Source organism: Grammomys surdaster, unplaced genomic scaffold (assembly GCF_004785775.1).
Source record: "Grammomys surdaster isolate TR1022 unplaced genomic scaffold, NIH_TR_1.0 126198, whole genome shotgun sequence".
NCBI classification, from domain to species: domain Eukaryota; kingdom Metazoa; phylum Chordata; class Mammalia; order Rodentia; family Muridae; genus Grammomys; species Grammomys surdaster.
Genome location: NW_021621003.1, coordinates 3312969 through 3339558, shown reverse-complemented (window position 1 = coordinate 3339558; position 26590 = coordinate 3312969). Strand labels below are relative to the sequence as shown.

At 43.5% G+C, this 26590-nt stretch overlaps 1 protein-coding gene across 1 annotated transcript in view; it reads left to right on the top strand.

Annotated features, from left to right (window-relative positions):
- The window catches only part of Samd4a (sterile alpha motif domain containing 4A), a 213794-nt gene that overhangs the window by 1315 nt on the left and 185889 nt on the right, over positions 1-26590 (top strand). The gene's annotated exons all lie outside the window — the stretch shown is intronic.

Sequence of the window (26590 nt, the reverse complement as noted above, 5' to 3'; positions counted from 1 at the left end):
GCCCCCCCCCCCCCCCCGCTTCTTTCGGGTAACGTGGCTCGCTGGCTTTCAGCAATACACCAGGAAGCTCGGGACTGCCCCTTCAGTCGCCGAGCTCAGACAGGCTGTAAGAATACCTGAAAATGCAATTTTATTATTCATTCTCCTTCAACCTCCACGGATAGCACTGTTTTAGAGGTTTGTCTTCCGAATAATACGTAGGTGACGCTATGGGCTGTCAAAATGACATTTGCAGCATGGCTGTGATGTGGCTACACTTACTGGTCATGACGTTATCCGCATTGATAAGAGATCTTGTGGGAAGACCAGGCATGGATTGGGCTCCACAGCTTGTGGCTTTTGTTAGGAAACTTTAAGGAACAGAACAGAATTGTTTATTAGTAATCTTTTAGTATTTACAGTCAAAGCAACCACTACAGAAAGTAAATACAGTCGGGACGTTTCCAGCGGTTTGACAACTGCCATTATGCATGATGACAGACTCAAATTGTATCTCCAGTAAGGGGAGGCTGGAGATTGGGGGGAAGGGGACAGCGACGTGGGAGAACCTGGCGATTTGTTGCAGAGGTGGCAGGGAAATTCTTTGGTTCTTGCTGCAGCAGAAGGGTGAACAGAGCCCCCAGTGTTTATGCAGAATAAAGAAGGCAGGGTCCTCTTCCAGCTGTTCCATGTTAGCTGTGAGTCTGCAAGACTCCCGAGGGCTGGGTTGCCATTTATTGACAAGGTCCAGTCCAGGACAGTGGGAACTGGAGGCTGCTGGAGTGGGTGAGCCTTCAGGACAGCAGAGGAGAGAGCCTGTGGCTTCCTCATTCCTCCAGCCTGATACAGCCGCTTATGATGCGGACACACTAGAATGGGATGTTTCCTTATATAGACTCCTAGGGTGGAAGTGAAACTAGAAATCCTGCAGGCTTTTTCCTGACTGCGTCCCAAGGATCCGGAACTGCCAAGTATGGAGGGTCATTCTGAGGGGACTCCACTGAGCCCCAGCCTGGCAGCCTAGCCCAGCTACTCAGAAGGGCACAGTGGCAGGGCCCCCTTGCTGAAGCTTGAGTGCCACATTTATAAATAGCTGAAGGCCAGCCTCCTTCCTCTGGGTGTAGAACCATGACTGGAGTAACTGATGATCTGCTTGCCTTGCTTCTGTCCTTAATGTCAAAGCTTAGCTTTTCACCTGCTTAAACTGGCTTCCTTGGATTTGACCAACAGGATTATGTAAACTTTTCCTTTTGTAGAAGGTAGGGGATCTAAGTACAGTCATTCATGTCCAGTGCTTGACTTCAGGAAGCCCAGAGACTGGTTAAACTAACAATAATTTGTCTTCATGTTACTCAGATGTTGGTCCAACATTTCTTCCCTTTGAATAGTGGAGAGGACTCCCCCCCCCAATATAGTAGCTATCAAGTCAGTAAGCAAAGCAATTAAATGTACGATATAGAAATAAGTGGCTGCATTTAGGCATCTTATAATTTAACAAACAAAAATAATGAAAATTATGTCTGCTGTTGAGGCACACTTCATAACTTTTCTCTTTTAAACTTAAAAATATTTATGTAAAATACCGGCCAATGTGTCCTGCTAAATGATATGGAAACATAAAATATGAAACCATTGCATATGATGACAGGAACCATTTTCCAGCTTATGGGTTAATCTTTCAACCTAAACATTTAGCCTGCCTAGAAAGCTTTTGCCCCTGTTTTGCTGTGTGGGGGAGCTGTTGAGGGAGGTGAGTGATGGTGAGTGACAGTTTCCAGTCAGAGGATGGAGGGTAGAAAGTATCCAGACGTGTCAAAGGAAACCTGTTGCTCTTCTCTGCATTTAGCCAAGGACTAGGAAGCTGGGGTAAAAGAATCTGGTTAGCAGCCATAGAAGATGGTATAAAATATGTAGAAAACTTTGGCTTTTTCGCAACACATCTTTTTTTTTTCTATAAACGATTCTTTTCTTATTTTTCTTTTAATTTCTAATGCAGGACCTCTTTTAGCCCAGCCTGGTCTCAAACTTGCTGTGTTAGACACCTTGAACTTCTAATCTTCCTAAGGGCTAGGACTAGAGGTGTATGCCATCACATTGGCTTATGTGGTACTGGGGATTGAACTCAGGGCCTTGTGTATGTGAGGCAAGCACTCTGGCAAACTGAGTTACATCCCCAGGTGCATACAACCCTTAAACATTTTTAAACACTAATCCACATAGTCTCATATTTAGAAGAGGCTGCAAAATTCCACAGCCATCAGTGAGAAGTGACTCCAAATACCATACCATCTAGGAAAAGCAGAACAACTATATCTCTAGAATTGCATCAAAAGCCCTGAAGCCTTGGGACTACTAAGGTAGGCACCCTTAACCAACTCTATGTTTTTTCCTGCATAATCACATAAACCAGTGGTTGCTGTCTACTGGTGACAGCAACTAAATACCAAAAGGTACCTTTAAAAAAAACACTCTGTAAGAAGACAAGGAAATGTTCAGTCTGCATGAAGAATGTTTACACCGAGGTAATTAACCTCCAAACTGTTCTGGTGTGCTTCACAGATTCAGTTAGCTAGGCTGTGCAGAATGACTCATTCATTGAGTGGCTCAGGTTTCCCAAATCCTAGTTGTCCTCTGTTGTTTATTTTGTAACCAACAATTAAAATATACACACATTTCTCTTAGTGATTGGAGGTTTTAAAGCTCTGCCCATAAGACTCAAATTTGTATCTGAGGCTTTGTTCTATTCGCGTAAAAAACATTCCTGTCCACTGACTTTAAATAGGCCGCACGTGGAACGTGGCTTGTTGGAGGTCTGTGCGCATGCGTCAACGCTAGCTTTTCATCCTCTCAGCCTTATTAAGAATCTAGTGATTCACTGGTTTAGTCTGTACCTCAGGTTCTTGGGCGCCAGAGATCCAAAGGAAGTAGTTGACTCAGTTTCTACTGTGGCCTTGCTGTGGAATATTCCCAAAGGTCTATGTGCTAAAGGCTTGAATTCCAGCTTCAAAATGCTGCAAGGCAGTGGAGCCTCTAGGAAGAGTCTAGTGGGAGCCTTCAGAGAGAGGATAGTGGGGCCTGCCCCTTCTTCTCCTTGGCTTTCTGCCCTTTGCTTTGCCCTGATGTACTATTACAGGCCCAAGGCTACAAGACCAATTAACTGTGGACTGAAACCTCCAACTCTGTGAGCCCAAACAAACCCTTTCTCTTTGTAAATTGATCACAGTTGATATTGTTTGCTGTAGTTACAGAAAGCTGACAAACATAGTTCACCGGATATTTGTGTGACTGTTTTGACTTTTCACTCCAGACTTAGTCAAAGATGGCGGTCATGTCCCCTCTCTAAGCATCAGTTTGTTTCCAGAACCCTCGCGCTCATGACCTTAAGGGCCCAGTGTGAACTAGTCCACATTCACATGGAGACTTTGCTCATCTTCATTGGTAGGGTCGGTTTCTGGGACTATCAGGTACTTTGATACTTTGATACTAACATAATGGCAAAAGTGAAATTCCATAACATCACTCGAAATTTTGAGAAAAAAAAAAAAGACTGTGCAGCATTGCTCATGAGTCTTTGCCATTCGGACATTATATGTATTATGTATGTGTGTATGTGTAGTGCATTATGTCTGCTGGTGAAAAGCATGTGATAAATCAAGATCTACAAGTTAACCCATAAAGACTTTTATCACAAATTGCACATAGTCTGAGGGGACACATTATGGGTGCTTGCAGTAAGTTAGTGTCTAAAAGAAAGAGTGTTGCCTAGCTATAATTAACATACGGGAGAGGCATGCTGGGGGTAGCCTCATGTACAAGCAACAAGTGGTTCCTGCACAGGTGGAGAGGACTTAACTGAGATGGACCTGTGTTGAGCTGGATCTTGAATGGTAAATCTGGATGCTTCTGCATGAAGACGATTACAGTGAGGAGGTAAAGCAGCACTTCCACAGCAGAGAGGACAGCGTGTGACCAGCTGTCCTGGTAAAGCAGGGGACAGTGAGCGTGAGTGGCCGAGCTTGAAGACATGCAAGTAAAAACAGAAATGGTGTGTGTGTCTGGCATGGCCAGCCAAGGAGTTGAGAATTCATTCTCCAGAGGAAACTGAGAGCCCCGGTGGACTCATGTGCAGGGTCATGCTGGGAAGGAAGAGGGAAGGAAGGAGATGGGTGATAGGAGGGATGTCTGTGGTACACGTAGCATAGACTGTGTGATGCGTTTGATGTGTGTCTGTGTGTTGTGTGGGTGTGTAGTATATGCAGCATGCATCCATGGCTTGTGGGGGTGTGTGTGAGTAGTGTGATGTGTGGATTTGTATGTGGAATGGACAGAGTAGTATGCGTGTGTGTGTGTGTATGTGTGTGTATGTGTGTGTGTTATGTATATATAGCATGTGGTATATGGATATATGATATTTTGGGGTATGGTATATGTGGTATCATGGTGTAGCTGATGTATTTAGTGTGTGGCATATTGATAGTATGGTGTGTATGTGTATATGTGACATACATACGGGTAGTATAATGTGTATGGTAGATATATGTTATATGTGTGTGAGTTCTATGATGTGTGGTTCTGTGAGTAGCATGTAGGAATGTGGACATATATGTGCATATATATATGTGTGTGTGTGTGTGTGTGTGTGTGTGTGTGTGTATGCGCGCATATGCACACACTAGATGTGAGTAGTGAGTTTGAGGGTGTGCTGAAGTATGGAGAGTGTGAGATGTATGTAGGATAGATGGATGGTATTGTGCTATGTGGCTGTATATTTGTGGTATAGGTACCATGGTATATGTAAGATGTGGGTGTAATAGTGTGGCACGTGAGCATGTGTGTGGTCAGGTTTTGCCTTTCTCTGTTGCTAGGCTTGTGGGGAGAAGATGACTTGGAATCCATGCCCCTCCCCCAGGAGACAGCAGTGGGTAAGAGAGGCAGCTTGGTCCTGGCTGTTTCCATTGGTGCCATTGTCTCAGGCAGTATGGGTGCTGTCAGCACTAGTGTGAAGGGAAGAAAGAAGGACTGAGCTAGAAAGAGAGGAAAGGTATTGTCCCCAAGCTCGCTCATCTATACTTGTGGGCAGGTGGAAGTCAAAGAGGACTCTTGGAGTGCAGATTTGAGCTCTGTCAGGACGACTAAGTCAATTTCCGAGTTTCAGTTTTCTCATGATGATCGTGATAAACCTCATTGTTCATTGTCCAGAAGTTCCTGGTTAATGATCCAATGAAGCTCTGCTTTATCCTTCAGGTTTGAACTTGTCTTTCATTATAGGGAACTGGCACAGTACTGTTTTCCTCAATGAAGACCTTTGCATTTAAAAATTATCAAGGAAATGTTGGAGCCAACTGGAAAAGATGAAGCGCCTTCTGTGTCTTAGCTTAGTTAGTCTAAAAATTGCAACCCCAACTTAATGTTTTCAAGTAAATGATCAATTTTTTCTTTAGTCAGTGAATGTGAAAAGGATTCATTCGGTTGAGTGAATATACAGACGGAGCTTCTATATAATATACCATTCAGGTAGGATATTGTCATTATCTTTGGGTTGGTTTGGAACAGGCCAGCAAGTTACAACTGCAAACTGTAGCCCGTGCTACGGCTCACACCCTGTGCTGTGAACGACTTGGATTTGGTCATTTACTGTAGGTGATCACTGGTGTCAGCTACTAGAATATGCTAGAATCCACCTCATCAAAGCAAATCCAGGACAGACTTCACAGCAGTCAAGTTGGCTTGTTTATACCTCCATAAACAAGAGAGGGCAAACTGAAGGCTGGGACGGCTGAGGAGTACCTGAAAGTTCCCACAGTCCTGTAGAGGTGACGTGCTGAGGAGAAAGGGCAGTACTGGAGAAGAGGAGGCAGAAGATGGTCAGTCATCTGCCAAGTACCCATGTCACTTCATTTCCCTGCAAAATGGGGAGCTTTGTGTTTCTTAATAGAATCACTTCTTGAGTTTTTAGCCTCATCCTGCCCTTTCATCCCTCCTAACGACTTCTCCTGAGGCCTGGCTGAACTCATTCTCTATTCATAGATTAAGATGCCGAATCAGGCATCTCTTCTGAGCTATTTTTTGCTTCTCTGGAAGCTGCCCGAGGCCGGATTCTCCCAAAGAAAGCAGAACTTTCAGAACTAGAGCGAGTGCTCTCTCTTAGTATGCCGGTCAAGATTCAGGCTCTGTCTTGAAGCCTGTAGCCCCAGAGCCAAGGTGGAACACCCAGAAACTGGCTTGCTCTTGGACTTCTTAGATCTCAGAAGCCAGTCCATGGATTTTGTTCCCACTCCAAATATCAACATATAATATAGTTTCAGTATTTTAGTTTACTGGGTAAAGCCCAAATGATTCTGTGGCTTTTCCTGTACACTAGATATTACCATTTGGATGGTACCAAGACATGAACACACAGTAATAAACTGTGGGGCCAGGGTTCATCAGGACATGCAAACTCCCCAACTACTCAAGAGCTGGGTGCTTTGCCAAGAAATGGAGCCCTGGTAGTAATTTATCTCAAGGAGGTTCCACTCAGCTTGTGGATGAAAAACAAACACAAATGTAATAGTTACACCATATACAGCTGCTCTGTGTTATGATTCTAGTGACAGAACCAGACCGGACTTGACCGAAGGGGCAAGAGCTGGGCGGTTTGGGTAGTGTAAGAAGATGAATGGATGATGGCGGCCTGAGCGTAGCATTTGGAAGATGTGCCTTAACGCTCATGAGACACCAGCCTCTTTTAGTGTGTGTGATGTCAAGTTCACTAGGGAAATCTCACATAGGAAGGGAGACTCCCAGTATGGGCCACATGAGGGGCAGGCATCACAGCCGTTAGTGGATGAACATGTTAGAGAGGTGGGTATGAGACAGATCGGGAATGGGCTCTGGGTCAGTCAAGGCAGTCAACGGCTCAAAGGTATTTACATGTAGGAAAAAAAATCATCTGATCCTCTTGTGCTTCTTTGCCTCTCCGTGAAAGTCTGACATGTTAATGGGTCCCTTGGTACCTAACAGTGCAGTGCTTTTGCAGGGAACGCTGTTGAGGGGCTCATGTGAAGCTCTGGCTTCTAAAACATTGATCGGTAAAGACAAAGTGGCGTAAACTCGGCTTTCCCCAGTTTCATGTACGGACAAATTCATTCTGGGGGCTTGACACAGACATTCTGATTAAGGGTGTCGCGGTCAGGCCAGACTCGTGTTTGTTCTGAGCTCTCCCTGGCAGTGTTGGTGCTGGAGGTCTGTGGATCTGACTCTGAGCAGAGGGAACGCAATATTAGCAAGGCGATGTAATGCTGTGGTGCTGGTTTGATGCAGTGACATTCAAGCTTTGGGCGTGTCTCACAAGATTTTAGTTTGCACACGTAAACTTACACGGAAGTGTATGGGAAATGGATGCCCCTATGCTAATGAATGGATGCTAATGGTGGTTTTCCCAGGCTGCTAGATGGGACACTGGTTGGCAGTCATGAGCGGCTGGTCTGGGATTGGGATTAGACTCTCTCCTAAACCTAGTTCTCATTCCAGAATCTCCACTTCAGCCCAGTGTCATTCGGCCGCTATAGTCTTCATTCAAGCTTGTGCTATAAACAGATCACATGGCTTTGAGTTAGTTAGATGGGGGTCATCTTTCTTTTGACAACTTGAACTTGCTGTGTAGGAGGAAGGTGATTTGCTGAGTCTTTTAGGGTAGCTTGATCAGCAGAATGAAGGAAGTCCTTTTCTTTGGTGACAGCCATCTTTGGGAGGTAATGGTGGAAGAGAAAAGACAGGATGTACTGTGGTCAATTGTACCTAGAAATTCACACCCAGCTGGCTCTCCAGGCCTTGAAAAATCCCCATGGGTTGTTCTGCTCCAAGAGTATAGTATACCTACCAGTGATGCTAATGACTCCTACAGTGGAGCTGCTGGCCTAAAACCTGTTTCAAGTACTGTTTAGACACACAGGCACAGAGCCAGGACTGCTTTCATCTTTGCACTGCGATCACCCATTATGCCACCAAACTTTTTTATATACGTTACGGTTCTCAGCCATCATTCACTGTCTGATTCTTGGACACAGACTGAAGTGAGCCTGCCTTTGAGGCAGGCAGAACTGGGGCCCTGTCACGGCGTGCCTTGAGCCTTTTAGATTGGTCCTACTGGATTTCCCAAGCATCCTGATGATCCTTTCCAGAAGCCTAGTTTTCTTTTTTCTTTATGATCCCGATGAGATGTATCAGGAACAGTTTCTGGGTCAATCCAACCAGTTGTGGTTTCAAAGATATTTATGTGTAAGAAAAGATGTATGACTCTCCACCCCGCCCCAGTATCATCAGGGGCATAGAAAATGAGGCTCCTTTTGAAAAGATACTGTTTTTTCACATTTTAATTTTTCCTCATGCTGGTAGACTGCAAGGGTGAGCTGGAAAGAACAAGAATGTGAATTGTGAATTCCAGAGGCTGCACTGGGGAAGCCTCTTCCCGCTTCCTCAGCTTTCTCTCACACAGCACAGACACTGGAATGTCTGAAATGGCATATCCTGATCTGTCAGTAGACTCGGTTACATGTGTGCAGCATAAATGCATGAGCAGCATTGCCAAGCGCTGTATGCATTCCTGTCTGTGCATGGGCACCGGGGGTCACTGTAGCAGTCAAGACTGTGACCACAAAGATGCTGTTGAGGTACTCTTGCATTTTTTGAGCAATTGGAAGAACAGAGGCAGTTCTCAAAGCCACCAGGTTAGGTGATTGTTTCAGTTTGAAAAGGGCACAAGAGGAGAAGTTGGGCTTGACAGTGTGTGCCTGTAATCCTAGCACCCAGGAGGCCAAAGCAGGAAGAATGGAGATTTAAAGCTAGCCTGGGCTACCTGGTCATATTCTGTCTCCAAAAGAACAGGAGGAGGAGGATGAACAGGAGGCAGGAGGTTCTGTGCATTGTGGGAATTAAGGTGTGGGCTTCCTTGTACAGAATTCCAGAAAGGTACTCAAACCATGATTTGTGCAGCCGGAGAGATGGCTCAGGTCATAAAGTGGTTTTTGTACAAGCATGGGGACCTGGGTTTCATCCAAAGCACATGCCTGGAATCCCAGACTGGAAGGAGGAACTAGATGGATATGGGGGTGGGGGGATCCCTGGCTTTTCTGGCTAGTTGAAAAGGCAAGCTCCAGGTTTAGTAAGAGAATCTGACCCCCTCCTATGTACCTCCCAAAAGGTAGAGAGTGATAGAGGAAGACAGCAACACATAATGTTGACCTTTGGCCTTTGCATGTGCACTTGTGTATGCAACACATGCATAGAACACACATGCACACACATGCACATAACACACATGCACACACACACACACACACACACACACACACACACACGCACGCTGTGATTTGCAAGCATTAGAAATGGGAACAGCCTGAGTTTTCTGAGAATGGGAAGGATGTTCCCTGCAGGGCTCATGGCCTTTCGCTTTCCATTGTAAATTGGTGGGAAAGAGGGGAGGCGAGCGCATTCTCTGAGAGGCTGCTATGTTGGGGCAGCCACAGAAATTCTGCTGGGCATCTCTTATTTAAGTTTTAACATAGCTTTGACAATGCCCTGATTTCTTGACGAGTCAAATAAAAAGTCTGGGGTTGGGTGATGAGTCTGGTGTGTGGCCTTAGAGTGGCTTTGGTGATTGACAGGCTTGGCTCTGGTGGCTGTCAGTGAAGGGAGGTCTCTGCTGTGGTGCCTCAGGGCACACATGTTCAGGATCTCTGTTCTGCCAATGGAGTCTGACTTAGCCCAGGGCCCCCAGGAAAACAGAGCCCAAGGCAATGGTTGGTCATGCAGATGTTTTATTTTTGGGCACTGATCCTAGACAATAGGAAAAAGAGCCAGGAAGAGAGACATGTCAAGGAATCTGGATGCCCTATGATAGAACTGCTCATTGCCTAGGGCCATAAGGGCTTCTTTCCCCAGCTAGGCCCCAAAGGGCCATGTGGCGTGTGCTTTACAAGTGGCCAAGGGAGAGAGAGTGTGGCTGGAATGCTGGTCCAGTTTTCCCTAGTCTAGGATAGTCCCAGATGTTAAGTCTCTGAGCCTCTGGGTTTCCCTCTATGAGTGTTCAACCATGTCTTCAGGTCAGGATGTGAGAGAAACTCTAGAGCAGAGTTTTAAATGTTCTAAAGTGCACCATTGAGGCGCTGTGCTTGTTAGGAGGGTGGCAAACTTTGAGGCACAGCTGAGGATTTGGTAGAATAAGTGTGACCCCAAATGGTTGAACGTAATAGAAATAGCTCTACATTGGCATTCCTAAAACCTTAGGGGAGGTATCGCTTATCAATAGCAGACAGGAAGGACTTGGACTTCAGCAGACTTGGAACTACTCATCAATAGTGTCACAGTGTGCTCACCTCCCGCTAAACTCCTTAATACAGCTGTTATATTCAGAACAGTCATGCCCCAATGGCCAGACTCTCCCCGGAGACTGAAGTATGCAGTTTTGGATGCACTCTTTGAAAAGATGCATGAGTCAGGATGTGGCCAGGGGAGAGAGGGTGGTGAGAAAACCCACTTGGAAATCCAGGAAAAGAAGGTGAGAAGAAGGTGAGCAGGGGACTGTTTGTCGTTGGCTTCTCGGGAACTGGTTTGGAGTAGAGGAGTTGATTCTCCATCTATATAGAAGCCAGCTCAAAATAATGGAAAACTGTCCTGATTTGAGCTGCCCAGACACTGTGGATACACTGAAGAGGAGACTGGTTTTCACCAGAGGAAGAGACTTGGGCTGGGCAGAGAATCATACTTCTAACCAAGATAGGCTCTTACTTAGTAAGTTCCTGCTCTGTGCCAAGCGTCTTCCTGAGTTAGAGTCATCAGGAATGAAGAATAGAGGAACAGAACTGCTGTGGAGGAAGAGGAGGGCAATGGGGAGGGGCAGGAGCAAAGACCATATGAGCATCCTTAAATGACTTCCGGTATATTCCTGCTATCCTTCTGGGTGGTTTGGGTCACTGATGTGTGGCTTGTTGGTGGTGAATTACACCTATAGAGCGATGTTGTCCTCTTTTGAAGTAGGCAGCGAGGTAAGCTCCGTCAGCTCGATGAGCAGAGCTGCCACACTTGAGGAAGGATGTAATGCGGTGAATGGAATACTGTTGCTTTTGCTTTGAGCATTTGTCGACACTCAAAGCTCTTGAGCTTTTGCAGCATGTCAGGGTTGGGCTTCTGGATGAGGAATGCTCAATCCAAACTTGTGTCTTTTTCTCCCCCACCCCATTCCATCCTCTCTTTTTCCTTAGCACTTTGTGTGTGCTGAGCACTGGGTAGATACAAACTCTCTCCAATTATCAAATGGATGAATGGCACCAGGAGCGGAACCCGTGGTGGGAAATTAAAGCAATCTATTACAGTAGATAATGCACTCAGCTCGCAGACAGGACGCTCGCACACAGGAAGTGCTTAACCGCTGTCTAACATGTCTATCGTATAAACGTGGAAGCTCAGGGTTCAAGTGGTTGGATATGTGGCTGAGGTAACCAGGATGCTTCTGAATCCCATGTTGAATGTGCTGTCCCATGAGTGCTGAAGATCTTTCTGATACTTAAGAGATATAAAAACACTAGAATTTAAAAGAAAAAAAAATAGCAACCAGGTCTGGAGATATAGTTCATCTTATGTGAGTGAGGCCCTGGGTTCAATCCCCAGCATCAATATATAAGAAAAATACTTTAGAATTTGTAATGTTAGCCTTTAAATATTTGCTGCAATGTTTTAGATATTTAAGCTAGGGTATATTCCTTTGGACTTGCCTGTTTCAGGGTCTCTCTGTGTGTTCCATTTTTATCCTGTGTACCTTAGTCTCTATTTCAATAGTCTTCCTCTTTTTTTCTTCCTCCTCCTCCCTCTTCTTCTCTTTTAGTGTAAAGGGTATCCTTATGAACTATTTTCTTTCCTTAAGGGGAAAGGATGCTTCTGGTACCTCTGCATGGGTGGCAGGACTTTGGGAGGGAAACAGGCTTTGCAAGTCTGAGGAAAGACTCAGGAATGTGTTACTCAACAGCACAGGAGCCCTTGACTTTGACAAAGTAGGAATGGCTGGCTTAGATTAAAATCTCTTTAGGACATGCAATGCAAAGGTTTTTAGGGCCTAGCTCGAGGGCTATTAATCAAAGTGGGTTCCCCTCTTGCCTGTAAATGGTGAGGCATTTCTAAATATTAATTTACAAGACATGTTACAAAAACAGCTGGTCAAGACCTTTTCTGCTACAGCCTTTTGTCGAAGATTTGGGAAGACAGACCAAGGTCAGCTATGGGCACCTGTTTGTAGGAAAAGGGCTGCTGTTATTTCCAGTTGCTTTCTAACCACTTGTGACCTAGATTTTGATGTCTGACAATGTTCTTATGGTTGACTTTTACCACACTGGACAACTTTTTGTATTGGGAATGAGTTATGGCCTGTTTACCCACATTTCAAAGATAACTGTCATTAAACTGATCTTGAGATTCTTTCAGGAACCTCCTTTGTTTCTCTGTTCATAATAAATTGAAGATTTGTTTGTGTGTGTGTGCGAGTATGTGTGTGTGTATGTCTGCATACACGTGCACACGTTTTGGGTGTTACGTATGCAGAGGATTTGATGTCAGGTGTCTTTTTCCACCTCCCCACCCCTACCTGCCGCACTCCCCCCCTTTAGGAGACAAGGTCTCTTACTGAACCTAGAGCTCACAGACTGAGCTAGACTGGGTAGCCAATGAGCTCCAGGGATTCATCTCTCTCTGCCCCCCAACATGAAGGTTACAGACTCGCACCCCTGAGCCAGGTTTTTAATGTGGGTGCTGCAAATCTGGACTCAGGTCTTTGGGATTTCGCAGCAAGCTCTTCACCCACTGTGCCATCTCCCCAGTTCCTGCAGGTTTTATTTTTATTGGATGACAACTGGCAGTCGTATTTTGAATTTGCAGAGTGGTGTGTAGGAAGGCTTGGCTGGATTTTAGCATGTTTTATCCACAGTTCCAGTAATGTCCTCTGGGTTTATGCAGAATCTGACTCAGCCGTTCTGAAGTTAGCCTAGATCCCAGCAGGAACTGGGTGTCATTCATGATTGCCTGCTGCTTGTGGGAGGGGATTTCATTCATCTACTGCATCCTGACTAGGGGTTCATTTGTGTGGGGTTGTGGATGTAGTCAATCTCCGGCTCCCCCTCAGTGTCTTGGGGCTGGCCAGCATCTTACATGTACCTCTGTGTAGAACACCAGGAGAGATTCTGTCCACTACAGTTCGCCTTCATTGGGTCCTAGTTTATCTCCCATCCTCTAATACCATATCTGGTCCAGAGAGGGTCTCAGTACCTTGTTTGTTAATTTTGAGACAGGGTCTCACTCTGTATCTTTGGCTGGCTGGAACTCACTATGTAGACCACACTGGCCTTGAACCCATAAAGATCTGCCTGCCTTTGTCTCCTAAATGCTGGGATTAAAGGTGTTTACCACCCTCAGGACATCTTGTTCTTCTTGTTGTTGTTTTAAGAATGGATAAAATGATGTAAAGAAGTGTAACTCCTAGCTCCATTCCTGAAGAGACTAGCCATTTAGATTGTGAGGGAAGCAGGGAGGCTTAAAGATGCCATGATAGACACAAGTCAGGGCTGTTGTCAAGAAGTTGGTAATACAAACTAGGTGAAAAGACAGGCTTGGAATCTTGGCTTAGAAGCATGTCTTATAAGCATGTTACCTTCTAAATTCTATTTACACTTCTGGGCCATCACTAGCCTAATCTGTGAGAGGAATCTTCTACTGTGGAAGGCAGAGGCCTACTAGCACAATCCAGGTCTTTGTAACTACATCAAAATTATTATTATTATTATTATTATTATTATTATTATTATTATTTTTACAGGAGGTTGACAACAATGCAGATGCTCAAAAGAACAAGGCAGATAATTATATTTGGTTCCTCCTCCCCTCAGTTAGCAAGAACAGAAATTGAAGCATGGTTCCTTTGATGAGCAGTGATCACCTGGGGCCTGGATCTGGGACCTGGATCTGGGACAGCTGGGATTGTAAACTGTGGGTAGGGACCCCCATAATCTAGCCTTTCAGTAACCTGCCCAGGTTAACTTTGTGTCAATTTTTGTGGCTTCTAGTTCATTTCATAGTTGCAATACTCTCTTTATGTACAAAGGACACAGAGATCATTGCTAAAGAATTCTTTTCAAAGGAGATGGGGCTGGAGAGATGGCTCAGTGGTTAAGAGCACTAGTTGCTCTTACAGAGGACCTGGGTTTTAAACCTAGAACCTACATGGTGGCTCACAACTCTCCCTTACTTCAGTTTCAGGAGATCCAACAGGCACCCCTGTGGTGCCCATATATGCATTCAGGCAAAGAATTTGTACATACAAAATAATTTTTAAAATATTTAAAAAGGAATGCTTTAGAGGAAAGTTAGACAAAAATAATATATTGTGATACGTGTCCCTGCCTATAAATATCCCAGTATGGGTATACATGAGCTTTTAAAAGATGAATTCTATACATTAGTTAGTGGCCTACATTCTTTAATTTTTAAATTATTATTTAAAAGAATTGCTTGTAAAAAGATAACACTTTGCAAAAGCTGTTGTTTAACCTGAGATTATTCCAAGAAGACCTTTAAGTATTTTTCTTGCATACTTCAGCTAAATGAGAAAATAATTGTACCTCTTTTATTGTCGGTATTATTTCTACCTGTGCCCTCCTTTGAAGGTTGGAAGAGCATGCAGTTCCTTGTCAGAATTTTTCGTTGTTGTTTGAACAGTGCCTCTCTATCTTCACATTCCTTTTGGGGGCAGAATGAGCAATGTTAGCACATTTTCTAGATTTTTGTGGCATTTGCAGATGATCTGAACTCAGTTAAAACTCTAAAACCCGGATCAGTAAGGTCAAACTCGAGTCTCATGTGGTTCAGATGTTAAGCTGCTGGCTGCTGAGGTGATAGTCAGCATAATGTGTATATACTTAGTTCAGTACTCTCACCAGGAAGAGTTGGTTGAGATTTTAAAGCCTCTCTCTTGTTTTCCTACTGAAGGAGGAAGAGACTCCCCAGTGTTTAACATTTTGCAATTTCTCTGCACTTGGAGTTAGAATGGAGTGTGATATTCATTAGCAGTTCAGCCCTTGAATAGAGTGGAATTGTTTACCTAAGACAAAGAAAGAGGCGCTTTGTTGTCCGTCTCCTGACTTTCCCACACTACCCCTGTACATCACGCTGTGCACCTGATACCCTGGCTGTGGTGCCAGAGTGAAGGAAGATGTGCCAAATAAGAGAAACCTAGGGTTCCAGGTTGGACCTTGGATGGGAAAAGCAAGACCATGAGGAACAGAATTGGAACAATGTGTTGCATTTGAGTGTGAACTGTACACTAGGACATGTCCTGGTGTCAGTTATTGGCACTCATGTTAGAAAATGACATCATAGTGGTTGCAGACTCAAGTCTATTTGTGAAGGATTATGGTATCCTCAGACTGACTCTGTCTCCAGCGTAAAGCGACAAAGATTGAGGATTGATAACTTTCCTGAAGGTAGAGTCAATTATACTATAGATTTAACTTTTGTACAGTTTGAAAGGATTTTTTTAAAGGAAAAAATTAAGCTGTCATTATTTTAAGCATGTGCTGGAGTACTGGGTTTGGGAGGGCAGAACTTGTATGCCGCACTGTTCTGTGTGGATGTCAGAGAGATGGCAGAACCCTGGTTAACCTTGAACTGCAGATACCCCATGAATATCAGGGCACAATTCTACCCAAACCAAAAGACATTCCTCATGGTGCATCTGCAAAGTGAAGTTAACTGGAATGCCTGTAATTCCCTTATTGAATCTAGCAACTCCATCCGTGAGTAGCAATGCCCCAAGTCCCTAGAGTGGCTCAGAGGTATATATCTGCAATAAAGGACATACCTGATCAGATCTGAACACAGGGTCAGACTGTGTAACTGGGCACGATCTCCTTGTCTTCCATTTGATGGATCAAGGATCTGTGCTTTCTCCACCTCTCTGTAGCTGGAGGAATATTTTAAAGGAAGTCACCCACATCCTGACACTCCTTGGCAATTTTAAGATCTTCTCCCAACACTCTGGAGTAAAATGGATACTGGAATCTATTTTGACAGCTGTTGAAAAGTGAGGCTGTTTTTACAAGAGGTTAACGAGGGTATTTGTAACACTCACTATTCAAGAAACTTTTTGAAAAGGTGTGCCCCTGTTCAGGCAAGTTTTTTGCAGAATTTAAATGGCCTTGGTTTTCACAGTTGTAGTATACATCACATCAATGTACTAGTTCCAAGGATCTTATAGCTAACGATGCTATTGATTAATTTCTACCACCAATATAGCAATAGTATAGTATGATGTTTTCAACAACAGTGCCTTTTTGAATGCTAGTGCACAATCTCTAAAAATAGACAGCCTGTTATCAGCAGTCCCACCGATACCTCCCCCTCCTTAAAAGTGACCTTTGAGCAATTTCATTAGGAATGAATATTTATAGCATTTTGTTGTTGAGCTACTAAAAGAGGCTTGGTTCTAGATACATAACAGGTGGCTCCAGTTGGCCTGCTTCCGCTGAAAGCTGATTCAGATGAAGTGCTGCCTGACTTGACCATTGGATTGTGATTATGTGCTAGACTGACATCATTTTTGGCAAGTTGTGTTCCAGTCCTGAGTTCTGGATCCATAATATGACGCCATATGTATGTAGTGGTGGGAAAGAAAGCTTTTCCGACCATTTGTGGTGGTTGAGGGGAAAACACCAAGATCTTCAGGACAAGACAGAAGGGCCGACTCTCTTCTAAGCTGTAGGTTTAGGGCAACTGTTCCGATTAACCCTTTGAATTAAAATTTCCTTTGCTCTTAGGCCTGCAGCACTGAAGAAGACACTGTCTAGCTAAGCATCTTTATCCATAGTAGGCACTCAAAAGTGGGACTTGAGAGGCTAAACTGGACAACCAGTTAAGGGCTATTATTTAACTTTGGCATAATTTAATGATTTGAAATAAAAGGTCTTTCCATTATTGCCCTCTACCCAATTGCCTGGCAACACAATTACCATGTCTTCTGATTAAAAAAAAAAATGTTTTGCTCTAAGTTTACACTGAGTAAGAAGGCAGCATAAAGAACCTTAAGTGTTAAACGGATCAAGTGAGTTTTGGCATGTGAGATATTTCTTTCTTTTTTTCTAGATTTTTTTTTTTTAATTTGAGATTATATTTCTCCCTTCTCTTTCCTTTCTCTAAACCTGTGGTTCTCAACCTATGGGTTGTGACCCCTTTACAGGGGTCATCTAAGATGATCAGAAAGCATAGGTGTTTACATATGATTTGTAACAGTAGCAAAATTACAGTTATAAAGTAGCAATGAAAATAATTTTATGGTTGGGGGTCACCACAACAGGAGGAACTGAATTAAAGGGTCTCAGCCTTTAGGAAGGTGGAGAACTGCTGGTCTAGGTGTTCACACATATGTCTCCCCACTCTCCTTCGAATTCATGGCCTCTTTCATAATTGTTACTGTGTGCTCTTATGTTCACAGGAACTGTTTCTGAGAAGACACTTTTATTAGCTACACTGTCTCCTGCACCAAACGGTCAGCATTACAAATCAGATCTTAGAAAACAGGGTAGAAAGGTGTTTTCATTTTGTTTCATTTAACGACCACATTCTTAGAGGAAGAACTGTATTTCTACTGCAGAAATTTGACAAAGGAGATAACAGCACAGAAATAACATATTCTTCAGTTTGTTAAACATCTTTTTTTTTCCCTACAAGTCCACAATATTCTGACCATGTGAACATATTGCACAGAATATATGTGTATCGTTTAGTGAAGACTGTATCAAAACTACCCTTTACACTCATATAGCTCTTGTATTTTAATGACTGTTGTAAATTCTTTAACAACAACATTTTAAACAACTATGTAGCGTTCTGTGTTATGACTGGGTCACGTTTACTAAATCGAAATCAGTAGACTTGGACATCCAGGTTATTTACCTTTTTATACTTTTAACAATGCTGTAATAAAAATCCTTTAGAGCAGAGTTCTTACATCAGAATATGTAGCTATATGTGTAATTTCTGGGTCATGCATCCTAACAATTTTGGATATGGGTTTGCTAGACAAAGTATCTTTCTGCAAGGTTGGGCCTGGGCATCCTCCTTTGAACACTTAGGAGGCTCACTCTCACACTTTCCTACAGTAGCTGCTGTGGGTGCAAAGTCTCTGAAACTCTGAAACTCATGTCTTTACTGGATCCTGTTAGTGGCATTTTCCATGTTTGATGGTTCAGTTACAGTTTGTGTTCATGCTCCAATTTTTTTTTCCTGTTACAGCTTTCACTTGCTTCTTGTTAATTTATTAGTTCTCTGTCATATTTATCTTTTCTTTCATCAAGGTTATATATAGCTAGTGTCTTGAATTTAAAATTTGTCTGCTGTCTGTTGGTAGAAAAAATATATTTTTAGGAGCAAGTGAGGCTTCAGTTAAAAGTTGTTTTCCAGCTGGGTGTAGTGACATGCACCTATAATCCAAGCTCATGGGATGCTGAGGCAGGAGGATTACCATGAGTGTGAGCCCAGCCTAGAGTATATAGAAAGACTTTGTCTCTGAAAATCAAATCAATCCAAACCAAACAAAATAAATGCAACCAAGCCAAATTAAAATTTATGTTTTATCCCCAAGTCCTGTGGTTGGTTTTCTGATCAGAGGAGGAGGTAATGGTTAAATTCTAAATTAATCCTGCCATGTTAGTTTAAAATAGTTAAATTTACAATCTTAGTGTGTTAAAAAAATTTTGTATTTGCATGTGCATTTGAAGACTGTATCAAAGAACTCAAACAAGTGCATTTATCTTAGTTACAATTTTACAGTTTGGTCTATTTTATACCAATTGAAGACACATTAGTGATAAGACAAGAGTTAAAATGGATAAATTTTCAGACTCCATCTGTGTGATATATGTGAATGGTGTACTTAAAAATATTTTCTGCATCTGTCTTAGTCAGGGTTTGCATTCCTACACAAAACATCATGACCAAGAAGCAAGTTGGGAAGGAAAGGGTTTAGTCAGCTTACACTTCCACATTGCTCTTCATCACCAAAGGAAATCAGGACAGGAACTCACACAGGGTAGGAACCTGGAGGTAGGAGCTAATGCAGAGGCCATGGAGGGGTGCTGTTTACTGGATTGCTTCCCCTGGCTTGCTCAGCCTGCTTTCTTATAGAAATAAGCAGGACTACCAACCCAGGGATGGCACCACCCACAATGGGCTGGGCCCTCCCACCTGGGTCACTAATTGAGAAAATGCCTTACAGCTGGATCTCATGGAGGCATTTCCTCAAGGGAGGCTCCTTTCTCTGTGATAACTCCAGCTTGTGTAAAGTTGACACACAAAACCAGCCAGTCCAGCATCTAACTTATCAATGTAAGTATTAAGACATGACTAGTGTGAAGGATTATTTAATAAATCAAGTGATGTCAAAATCACCAGTGATACTTCACAGGCAGAACAAGATGGCGGGTACTCTGACACTCTAAGGGAAGACTAAGATGGCTGATGTTCACTCCTTTCCCAGATTGTTTATGTTTGTTTATCCACTTTCACTTATTCCTTTGTCATGTGTGCATTTAGAGCTCTAGTTTTTGTAAGAAAGAACAAATACTTTGCTAGAAGCGATCTCCCTCCAACTCAGACCCCACTACTGTCAGGTACAAGACACAGCTGCGTCCTTAACTGGAAAGCAAAGCCCATGACTTTGGTTTGTTCTGCATTGTCTGTGAGTCGTGGCATTGACTTTATTTTTTATCTGGGGCAGATGTTCCCCCAGATTGACTGTCTGATGCTTGTGTGGCTCACTTCTTTGGGTCCCTCCATTTTCTGCCTGTATATCTCATCAAGAAAGCCATGCTGATTGCTCTCTAGCCCCCCTTTTAGAGGTTGGCTGATTTAAATGCGTTGTGGATCCTGAACTCCTTAATTCACACTGTTCTTTATCATGTTACCTTTGAATGGATCTATGTGTCTATTATCAGAACATCCACCCAGAATGAAAGGCCCATGAAAAGAGGGTGCTGGAACTGTCCACTCTTCTCCTCCCAGCCTTAGAAAAAGTGTCTGGAGTGAACCAGTGCACTGAAGGTGTACATGCTTGTGGTATGGCTGACACTGTGGTGGTAAGTTCATGAAGAATCAGGCAGTCTGAAGGGACAGGAAATCCTGAAATCCATCTGTCTCAGAGGCACTGCTCTATAAAAGGCAAGGAGGCACTGACTAACCTTCCCCCCTTTTCTGTCTCTCAGTGTCACTGTGTTTTCTCTTCTTTTCTCCCCACAGCTGGTCACACACCTCGTCAGTTGTGCCAGGTCCTTTCAATAAGTGGCATTACATTATTTTTATGACCTTCCCATGAGTGACATAAAACCCCGATGAGGACAACTTGTGAGCCCAATGGGCAACATGCTGTCACAGCAGAGCAGGTAGCTCTTTCCAGACATGGCATAGGCAGCTTCTGGCTCTGCAAAGCAGGCAGGCATCAGCAATGTGCTGGAGCACCTCCAGCTCAGGGTTCCTCAGCTGCTTCAATAGCCACAGGACTCTGAGCCTCAATTTCCTGAGAGCTGCATCACAGAGGACTCAGAGGTTAGAGTGTATGTCCTGCCTGGTGTTTCTCAGTCGCTACAGTATCCTCTATGTTCTCAGTCAATGCCTCTCACAGGTGGTACCCAGAAGGATGCACAGGGAGCTGTTTGCGGGCATTATAATAACCAGTTTCTAGCACACAGTGATGGAGATACCCAACACTCTGAAATGTGTGAGACGGTCATGAAATGAGAAACCGTCCCACCAGAAAGCCAGTGGTGCCAATTCCAGCTCTGTTCAGTAGCTTGTAACAAGGCTGTTCCTAGTGTCTAGGAGACTGTACAGATTTGTGGTAGTACTTGGGTTTTACAATGTAAAGGGATAGGTTAGTGTCCTTTGTGGGTGGGGCCAAGGATGCTATATGCTCTTCAAAACTCAGGACTGTTGCTTTTCCCATCCTGCTCCAGGTTTGAATGTCTACCAGGTGACTATTGTAAAGTGGGAAATCTACACACATTCATTAGTGTGGAGATGGCACCTGTTCTTTAAGCAAAAGTAGTGTTTGCACAAATGCAAGTTTGCATTATGTCTTGAGACTCTTCCAGGAGTCTCAAGACATGTTGAGCAGGATGACCATTGTTCCAACTCTGATGGGATTTCTCCAGCAATATCTGAAGATTGCCTACCCAAAGGAAGATGACTCATGTGCTCACCCACTCTTAAGATGTCCATATTTCTTCGATTATGTAAGAAACAACAACAACAACAAAACCCCAAAACCAAACCAAAACAACAACAAAAACCTGTAAGCTTGCTATTTTAAAAAGTAGATTTCCAGGAATGTATAATAGAGACATGGAATGCAGAAAATAAGTCTCCCCACACTTCAGGGAGATGCATCTTAATTGTCAATATCCCTCTAGTAGAATATTAGCTGCATAAGGCAAGACACAAAAATATGCTACTTTTTAACTTTATAGTATTAATTAGATGACCATTGAGTGCTGCGACTGTTGAAGTATGAGCACATAGTCAGCCTCCTGGTTAGTACTAATACCAGACAAGGACTTCCCAGGTGTGGGAAACTGGAACAAAGGAAAAGTACGAAGGCTCAAAGCCCAGGTTTTTATTACTCAAAGATCAAATTGTTCTGGTGAATCAATTCTGTGTGTGGTTGTACTTTTCCTTTGGGAAAGTGCTCAGGCACTGTGACAAGATGACTAACTCAAGAATGAGTTTAAGAGCTGGGTGCTGGTTGTGTACGACTCAAGTCCAGGAACTCAGAACACAGAAGCAGTCATATCTCTGACTTTGAGGCCACCTGATCTACCAAGTGGGTTCCAGGACAACCAGGACAGACAGAGAAACCCTGTCTCAAAAAAAACAAAAGGTGTGGAAAAATTTAAGATGTTAAATGTCTTGGTATACCAACATAACAGTAACTCCAAGCTTACTTTTTTTGCATGGTAATTTAAGAAACAGGGGTATGCATGGTGGACATATGAATCATTTAATTAATTATTTATTTAACACAAAATTTATTTAACACAACACCATCCCTGACCCCAACTTGAAAGCAGAGTTAGAAAGGCAAGAGGTTGCTAATCTCAAGAAACCAGCAAGTATTCGACCCTGTGTTTAGAAGATGAGATGGTGTTCATCTTTGTGTTGGGCTTTGAAGGTGACAAGGATCTTGTCATACCCAGGAGAGGGAGACACTCCAGATAGATGGAGGAGCATGAGCAAAATTGTACACATTTATTGTCCTATGACCAAATATAGCTTATGGTGCATGGTAAGTAATTATCAGCAAACAAAGGGAAGAAGCAGGATTTAACTGTTGGGCCAGAGGGATGGCTCAGCAGTTAAGAGCGCATGTCGATAATGTAGAGGACCTGCGTTTGGTCTCCAGTACCCACATCGTGGCCCACACCATCTGTAATCCCCATTCCAGAGACTCCAATGACTCTACTAAAGTTGATTAATATTGTTATCTCCTTAATTACAATGAAGAACTCAGGGATGGTCATAAGAGGATCTGAGGGTCTCTGTAGTGTGTCTCTCTCTTATTTATCTGCTGTTGTTGTTGTTATTATTATTGTTATTTTGAAATAGGATTTCTCAGTGTATTTCTGGCTGTCCTGGAACTTACCCTGTAAACCAGGCTGTCCTCAAAGATCTGCCTGCCTCTGCCTCCTGAATGATGGGACTAAAGACAAGCACCATCATTGCCTGGCTCTAGTGTCTGTCAATACAGATTTTCAATGTATGGTACTTGGCTATGGAAGCACTTGGACTAAGTAGAAAGCTAAATGTATTTAGTGACGTTAACTTGGAAGAGAGAACACAGTCTAGCATTTCTTGAATGACATAGCTCATTCAAAACTGTATGAAATTATCAATCTGAATGTGAGTGTTTTAAGAAAGTAAGAAAGGGTCTCTTTCCCATGGACCACACATGGTGTTCACATTATATTTTTAGTAGAAGGACACAGTCCCTAGTTTTTCATGATAACTGCTCCAGAGAGAGGTTAATGGTTTTGGGGCCTTAATAATTCAGAAGTGTGATTGAGAATTTAGAAACTGTGGAACGTTTGAGAAATAGTATCTTTTCCACAGGAGGGAAAATCCATCAAGGTAGCTGCACTCCTGGCTTTCTCCTGTTATGCAGTTAGTCTTGTGGGTCTGGAAGGGAAGGATCTTGGTTGGGCCTGTTTATTTTGGTAACTAATGGGCTGTGGCTTGGACAGACTTTCCCATATCAGGGAGGTATATTACAGAGAAGGTGTGATGTTTCAGAATAGGTAGAACAAGTAGATGCTGGGTCATAGCTACCACCATGGTAAGCTGGGTTCAGAGACCTCAACAAGAAGGCAGAAGACCCCATGCATAGCAATAGAAAAGGGGCTCTAGTGAAGTCCAGGGAAGACTTTACTGCCAGAAGGAGCATCTTTCTTGGGTAAGGCTCTAGAGAGGTGCCTGCATCATTGCCAGGGTAGTAAATTCTCTTCCCTTCCTCCTTTTCTTTCCTTTTGCAACTGTGACCCCATTGTATGACCCAAAGGAACCCAGAGCACAGGACCTGAAAGCTATAATCCAAGATGGCTGCCCACCAGTGGACACAGCAAGATGAGAAGGGTGGAGGAAGAGCTAGAGGAAAGAGAAAGGTACAGCTAGGAGAGAAAGTCACTCGTCGAGCTCTGAAGAGTACCCTTCCAACATCCAGGACAGTAGTGCACTCACTTCAGGCTGATTGGTGCACTTCGGAAGTCACAAAAAGGGTACCTTACCAAAGGACATCTGACGTGGTTCACACAGCAGTTTCTCCAAAAGGAAAACAAACGAACAAACAAAATCAAACCTGATACCCAAACTACCTACTTTAGTTGGCTTTGGGGTGGTTCACTTTGAACCACGTTGAAAAGTAGATTTGTCCAGGACATTCTCATGTAGGACAATTTGCTGTCCTGGGCATTCCCACAAGGGACAGTTTGCTGTGCTCAATAGGAGCTGACCCCTACAGAGCTGGGCACTCCTCTCTTTACCCCAATCTCACCACTCCTTCTTGGCATCTCAAATCCACCTTGCTTCCATCTGTAGATATTCAAGGTTGTAGTCTCTGGCCTCAATAGAGCAGATCTGAGAAGGAAGGAGAGATCTGAACACAGACTAGAGTTCTGACCTAAAGTGACTACATTGTATTGTTTGCTAAGGCTCGTACTCTGCTACCACAGGCTCCTCAGTCTTTACCCTCTGCAGATGTTACATGTACACACACAAGGACCCAGCAGTGGTTCTAATCCTACTTTTCAATTATGTGAACTGAAAAGCAAGCATAAACATTTTTGTAAGTATGAGATGGCCAATCTTGTCATCACAAATATTATAAATATAGAGATTATGATAGAGGAGGTGCTCCTGCTCTTTCATCATTATAAAATATGACAATATACCTTTTTACATAAAATTAAATATTTTACATCATCAGTGTGTGCAAGTGTGTGTGTGTGTGTGTCTGCATATGCAAGTGGTAGTCAGAAGACAATTGTCTTCTATTTTCCTTCCACCCTTATCCAGGTACTGGACATTGAACCCAGGTCATCAGGCCTGTGTGGCAAGTGCTTTTACCCCACGAGTCATCTTGTCAGCCCTTTATACACATATTTTGAAACACTCGTCTGACTCTTTAGGACAAAGCAGAGTTGCTGTGTCAAAAGTTATCCTTCCCCTTTTTACTGCCCTTAAAAAATATTTATTTTCCCGGTTTTAAAGGAAACAGGCTCATGGTAAAAACAAACCAAAATGGCAAAACAAGTGACCATAAAGATAAGACGGGAGAGAGGAGACGGTCTGTAATTTGTGATTGAGAGCAGCACTGCCGGGGACTTCCTGTGGCTCACATTTGTGTGGAATTGCCTTTATTTCTTTTAGCACACATTCAAAATATAAAAAAAAATGAGGGGAGGGCAGGGCACATACTTAAATTTTTAATACATATCTCGAATAGTATCCTTAATTTTAAGACGTTCAGTTCCTGTGACAAATTGCCATGCATATATGCAGTGATAGCCACAGTTTGAAGAAGGGCTACTCGGATCATGTGATGTGATCAGTGAACACTGAAGCTTGGCGTGAGGACAGCCCCCTTCATAGGTAATCTCTGTCCTGGAACTGTCTGAGTTTTGTTTTTTCCATATGCATGTAACAGCTGAGGCCTACTATTTTTTTTCCACGATTTTTTTTTCTTTGCACTGTAAAATAAAAGAAAATCAACTGTACTGGGCTGGGTGTGTAACTTATTTATCAGGGTGCTGCCTAGCACACACTGAAGCCCTGAGTTCAAGCCCCAGCACTGCAGAAACATGCTGACACACCCCTGTGGTCTCAGCTCTCATGAGGTAGAGTAGACCAGTTGACAGTCCAAGGTCACTACTGACTACATAGGGCATTTTCAGATAACCTGAGCTCAGTGAGACCCTGTCTCAAAAGGACTGAACTGCTTAGATTCCATTAAGACAGAATTAGATGAGATAATATCAAAGAGGAAAAGGTAAAAACCTACTAGAAGCTGCCTAGTAACTGACAAGTATGCTGAGGGCTTCAGGACTGGGAGCAGTGTGAACCTAGTGGTCCATCCGTATGAGCTCGGTGCTCCTCTTGTGCAGCCCAGTACTCCTCCCCCTGCATTCTCCCTTCCTGATCACTCTTCATGTTGCACAGTAGTTACTCCTGCAGTTAGTATCTTCAATCCCTGCATCTCTCTCCTTCTGAGATAAAAATCTGGGAAGACAGTGACCTTGTAGTCTTGGATCCTGGGGAGAAGAGCCATGTGTTCCTGTACACCCCCAGGTCATCACTCCTGTACACCCCCAGGACATCACTCTGAGTTTAAATTCTGCTCCAGGCCTCGTACTTCTTCATTTCCAACAGGCAGACTGGAGTGAAGAACCACACCTCTTAGGCTGCTTGTATTTTGCTGATTATAATTAGAACCCAGGAATCGAGGCCGGGCCCTGGTTTTTCTGTTTCTCTCTCTCTCTCTCTCTCTCTCTCTCTCTCTCTCTCTCTCTCTCTCGCTCTCGCTCTCGCTCTCTCGCTCTCTCGCTCTCTCGCTCTCTCGCTCTCTCGCTCTCTCGCTCTCTTTCTTTTTAATTATAGCAAAATACTTGTTTTCTGGCTTAGGGAGAGCTAGACACCAGATTTCTGCAGAGCATAGGGAAACACGGCCCCTCCTCCTGAGTATGTCTTGGCTTAATCCCAGGCAACCTGGTGACACAGTTTCTTAGGAAATATTTCAGCTTTAGACTGGGGATAGAGCTCAGTTTGGGGAATGATTGCCCAGCATGCAAAGGGCCCTGAGGTTTTTCCTCAGCACAGCACAAAACAGGTGAGTGGCACTGGTCACTGTACTTGAAAACTAGAGGGATGGAATGGGGGTGGGGTTAGGAGTTCAGGGTCATTCTTAGCTGCAAAGAGTGTTCAAGGCTAGCCTGGAGTCTATCTCAAAAAAGAAAGGAAGAGGGAGGGAGAGAGAGAGAGAGAGAGAGAGAGAGAGAGA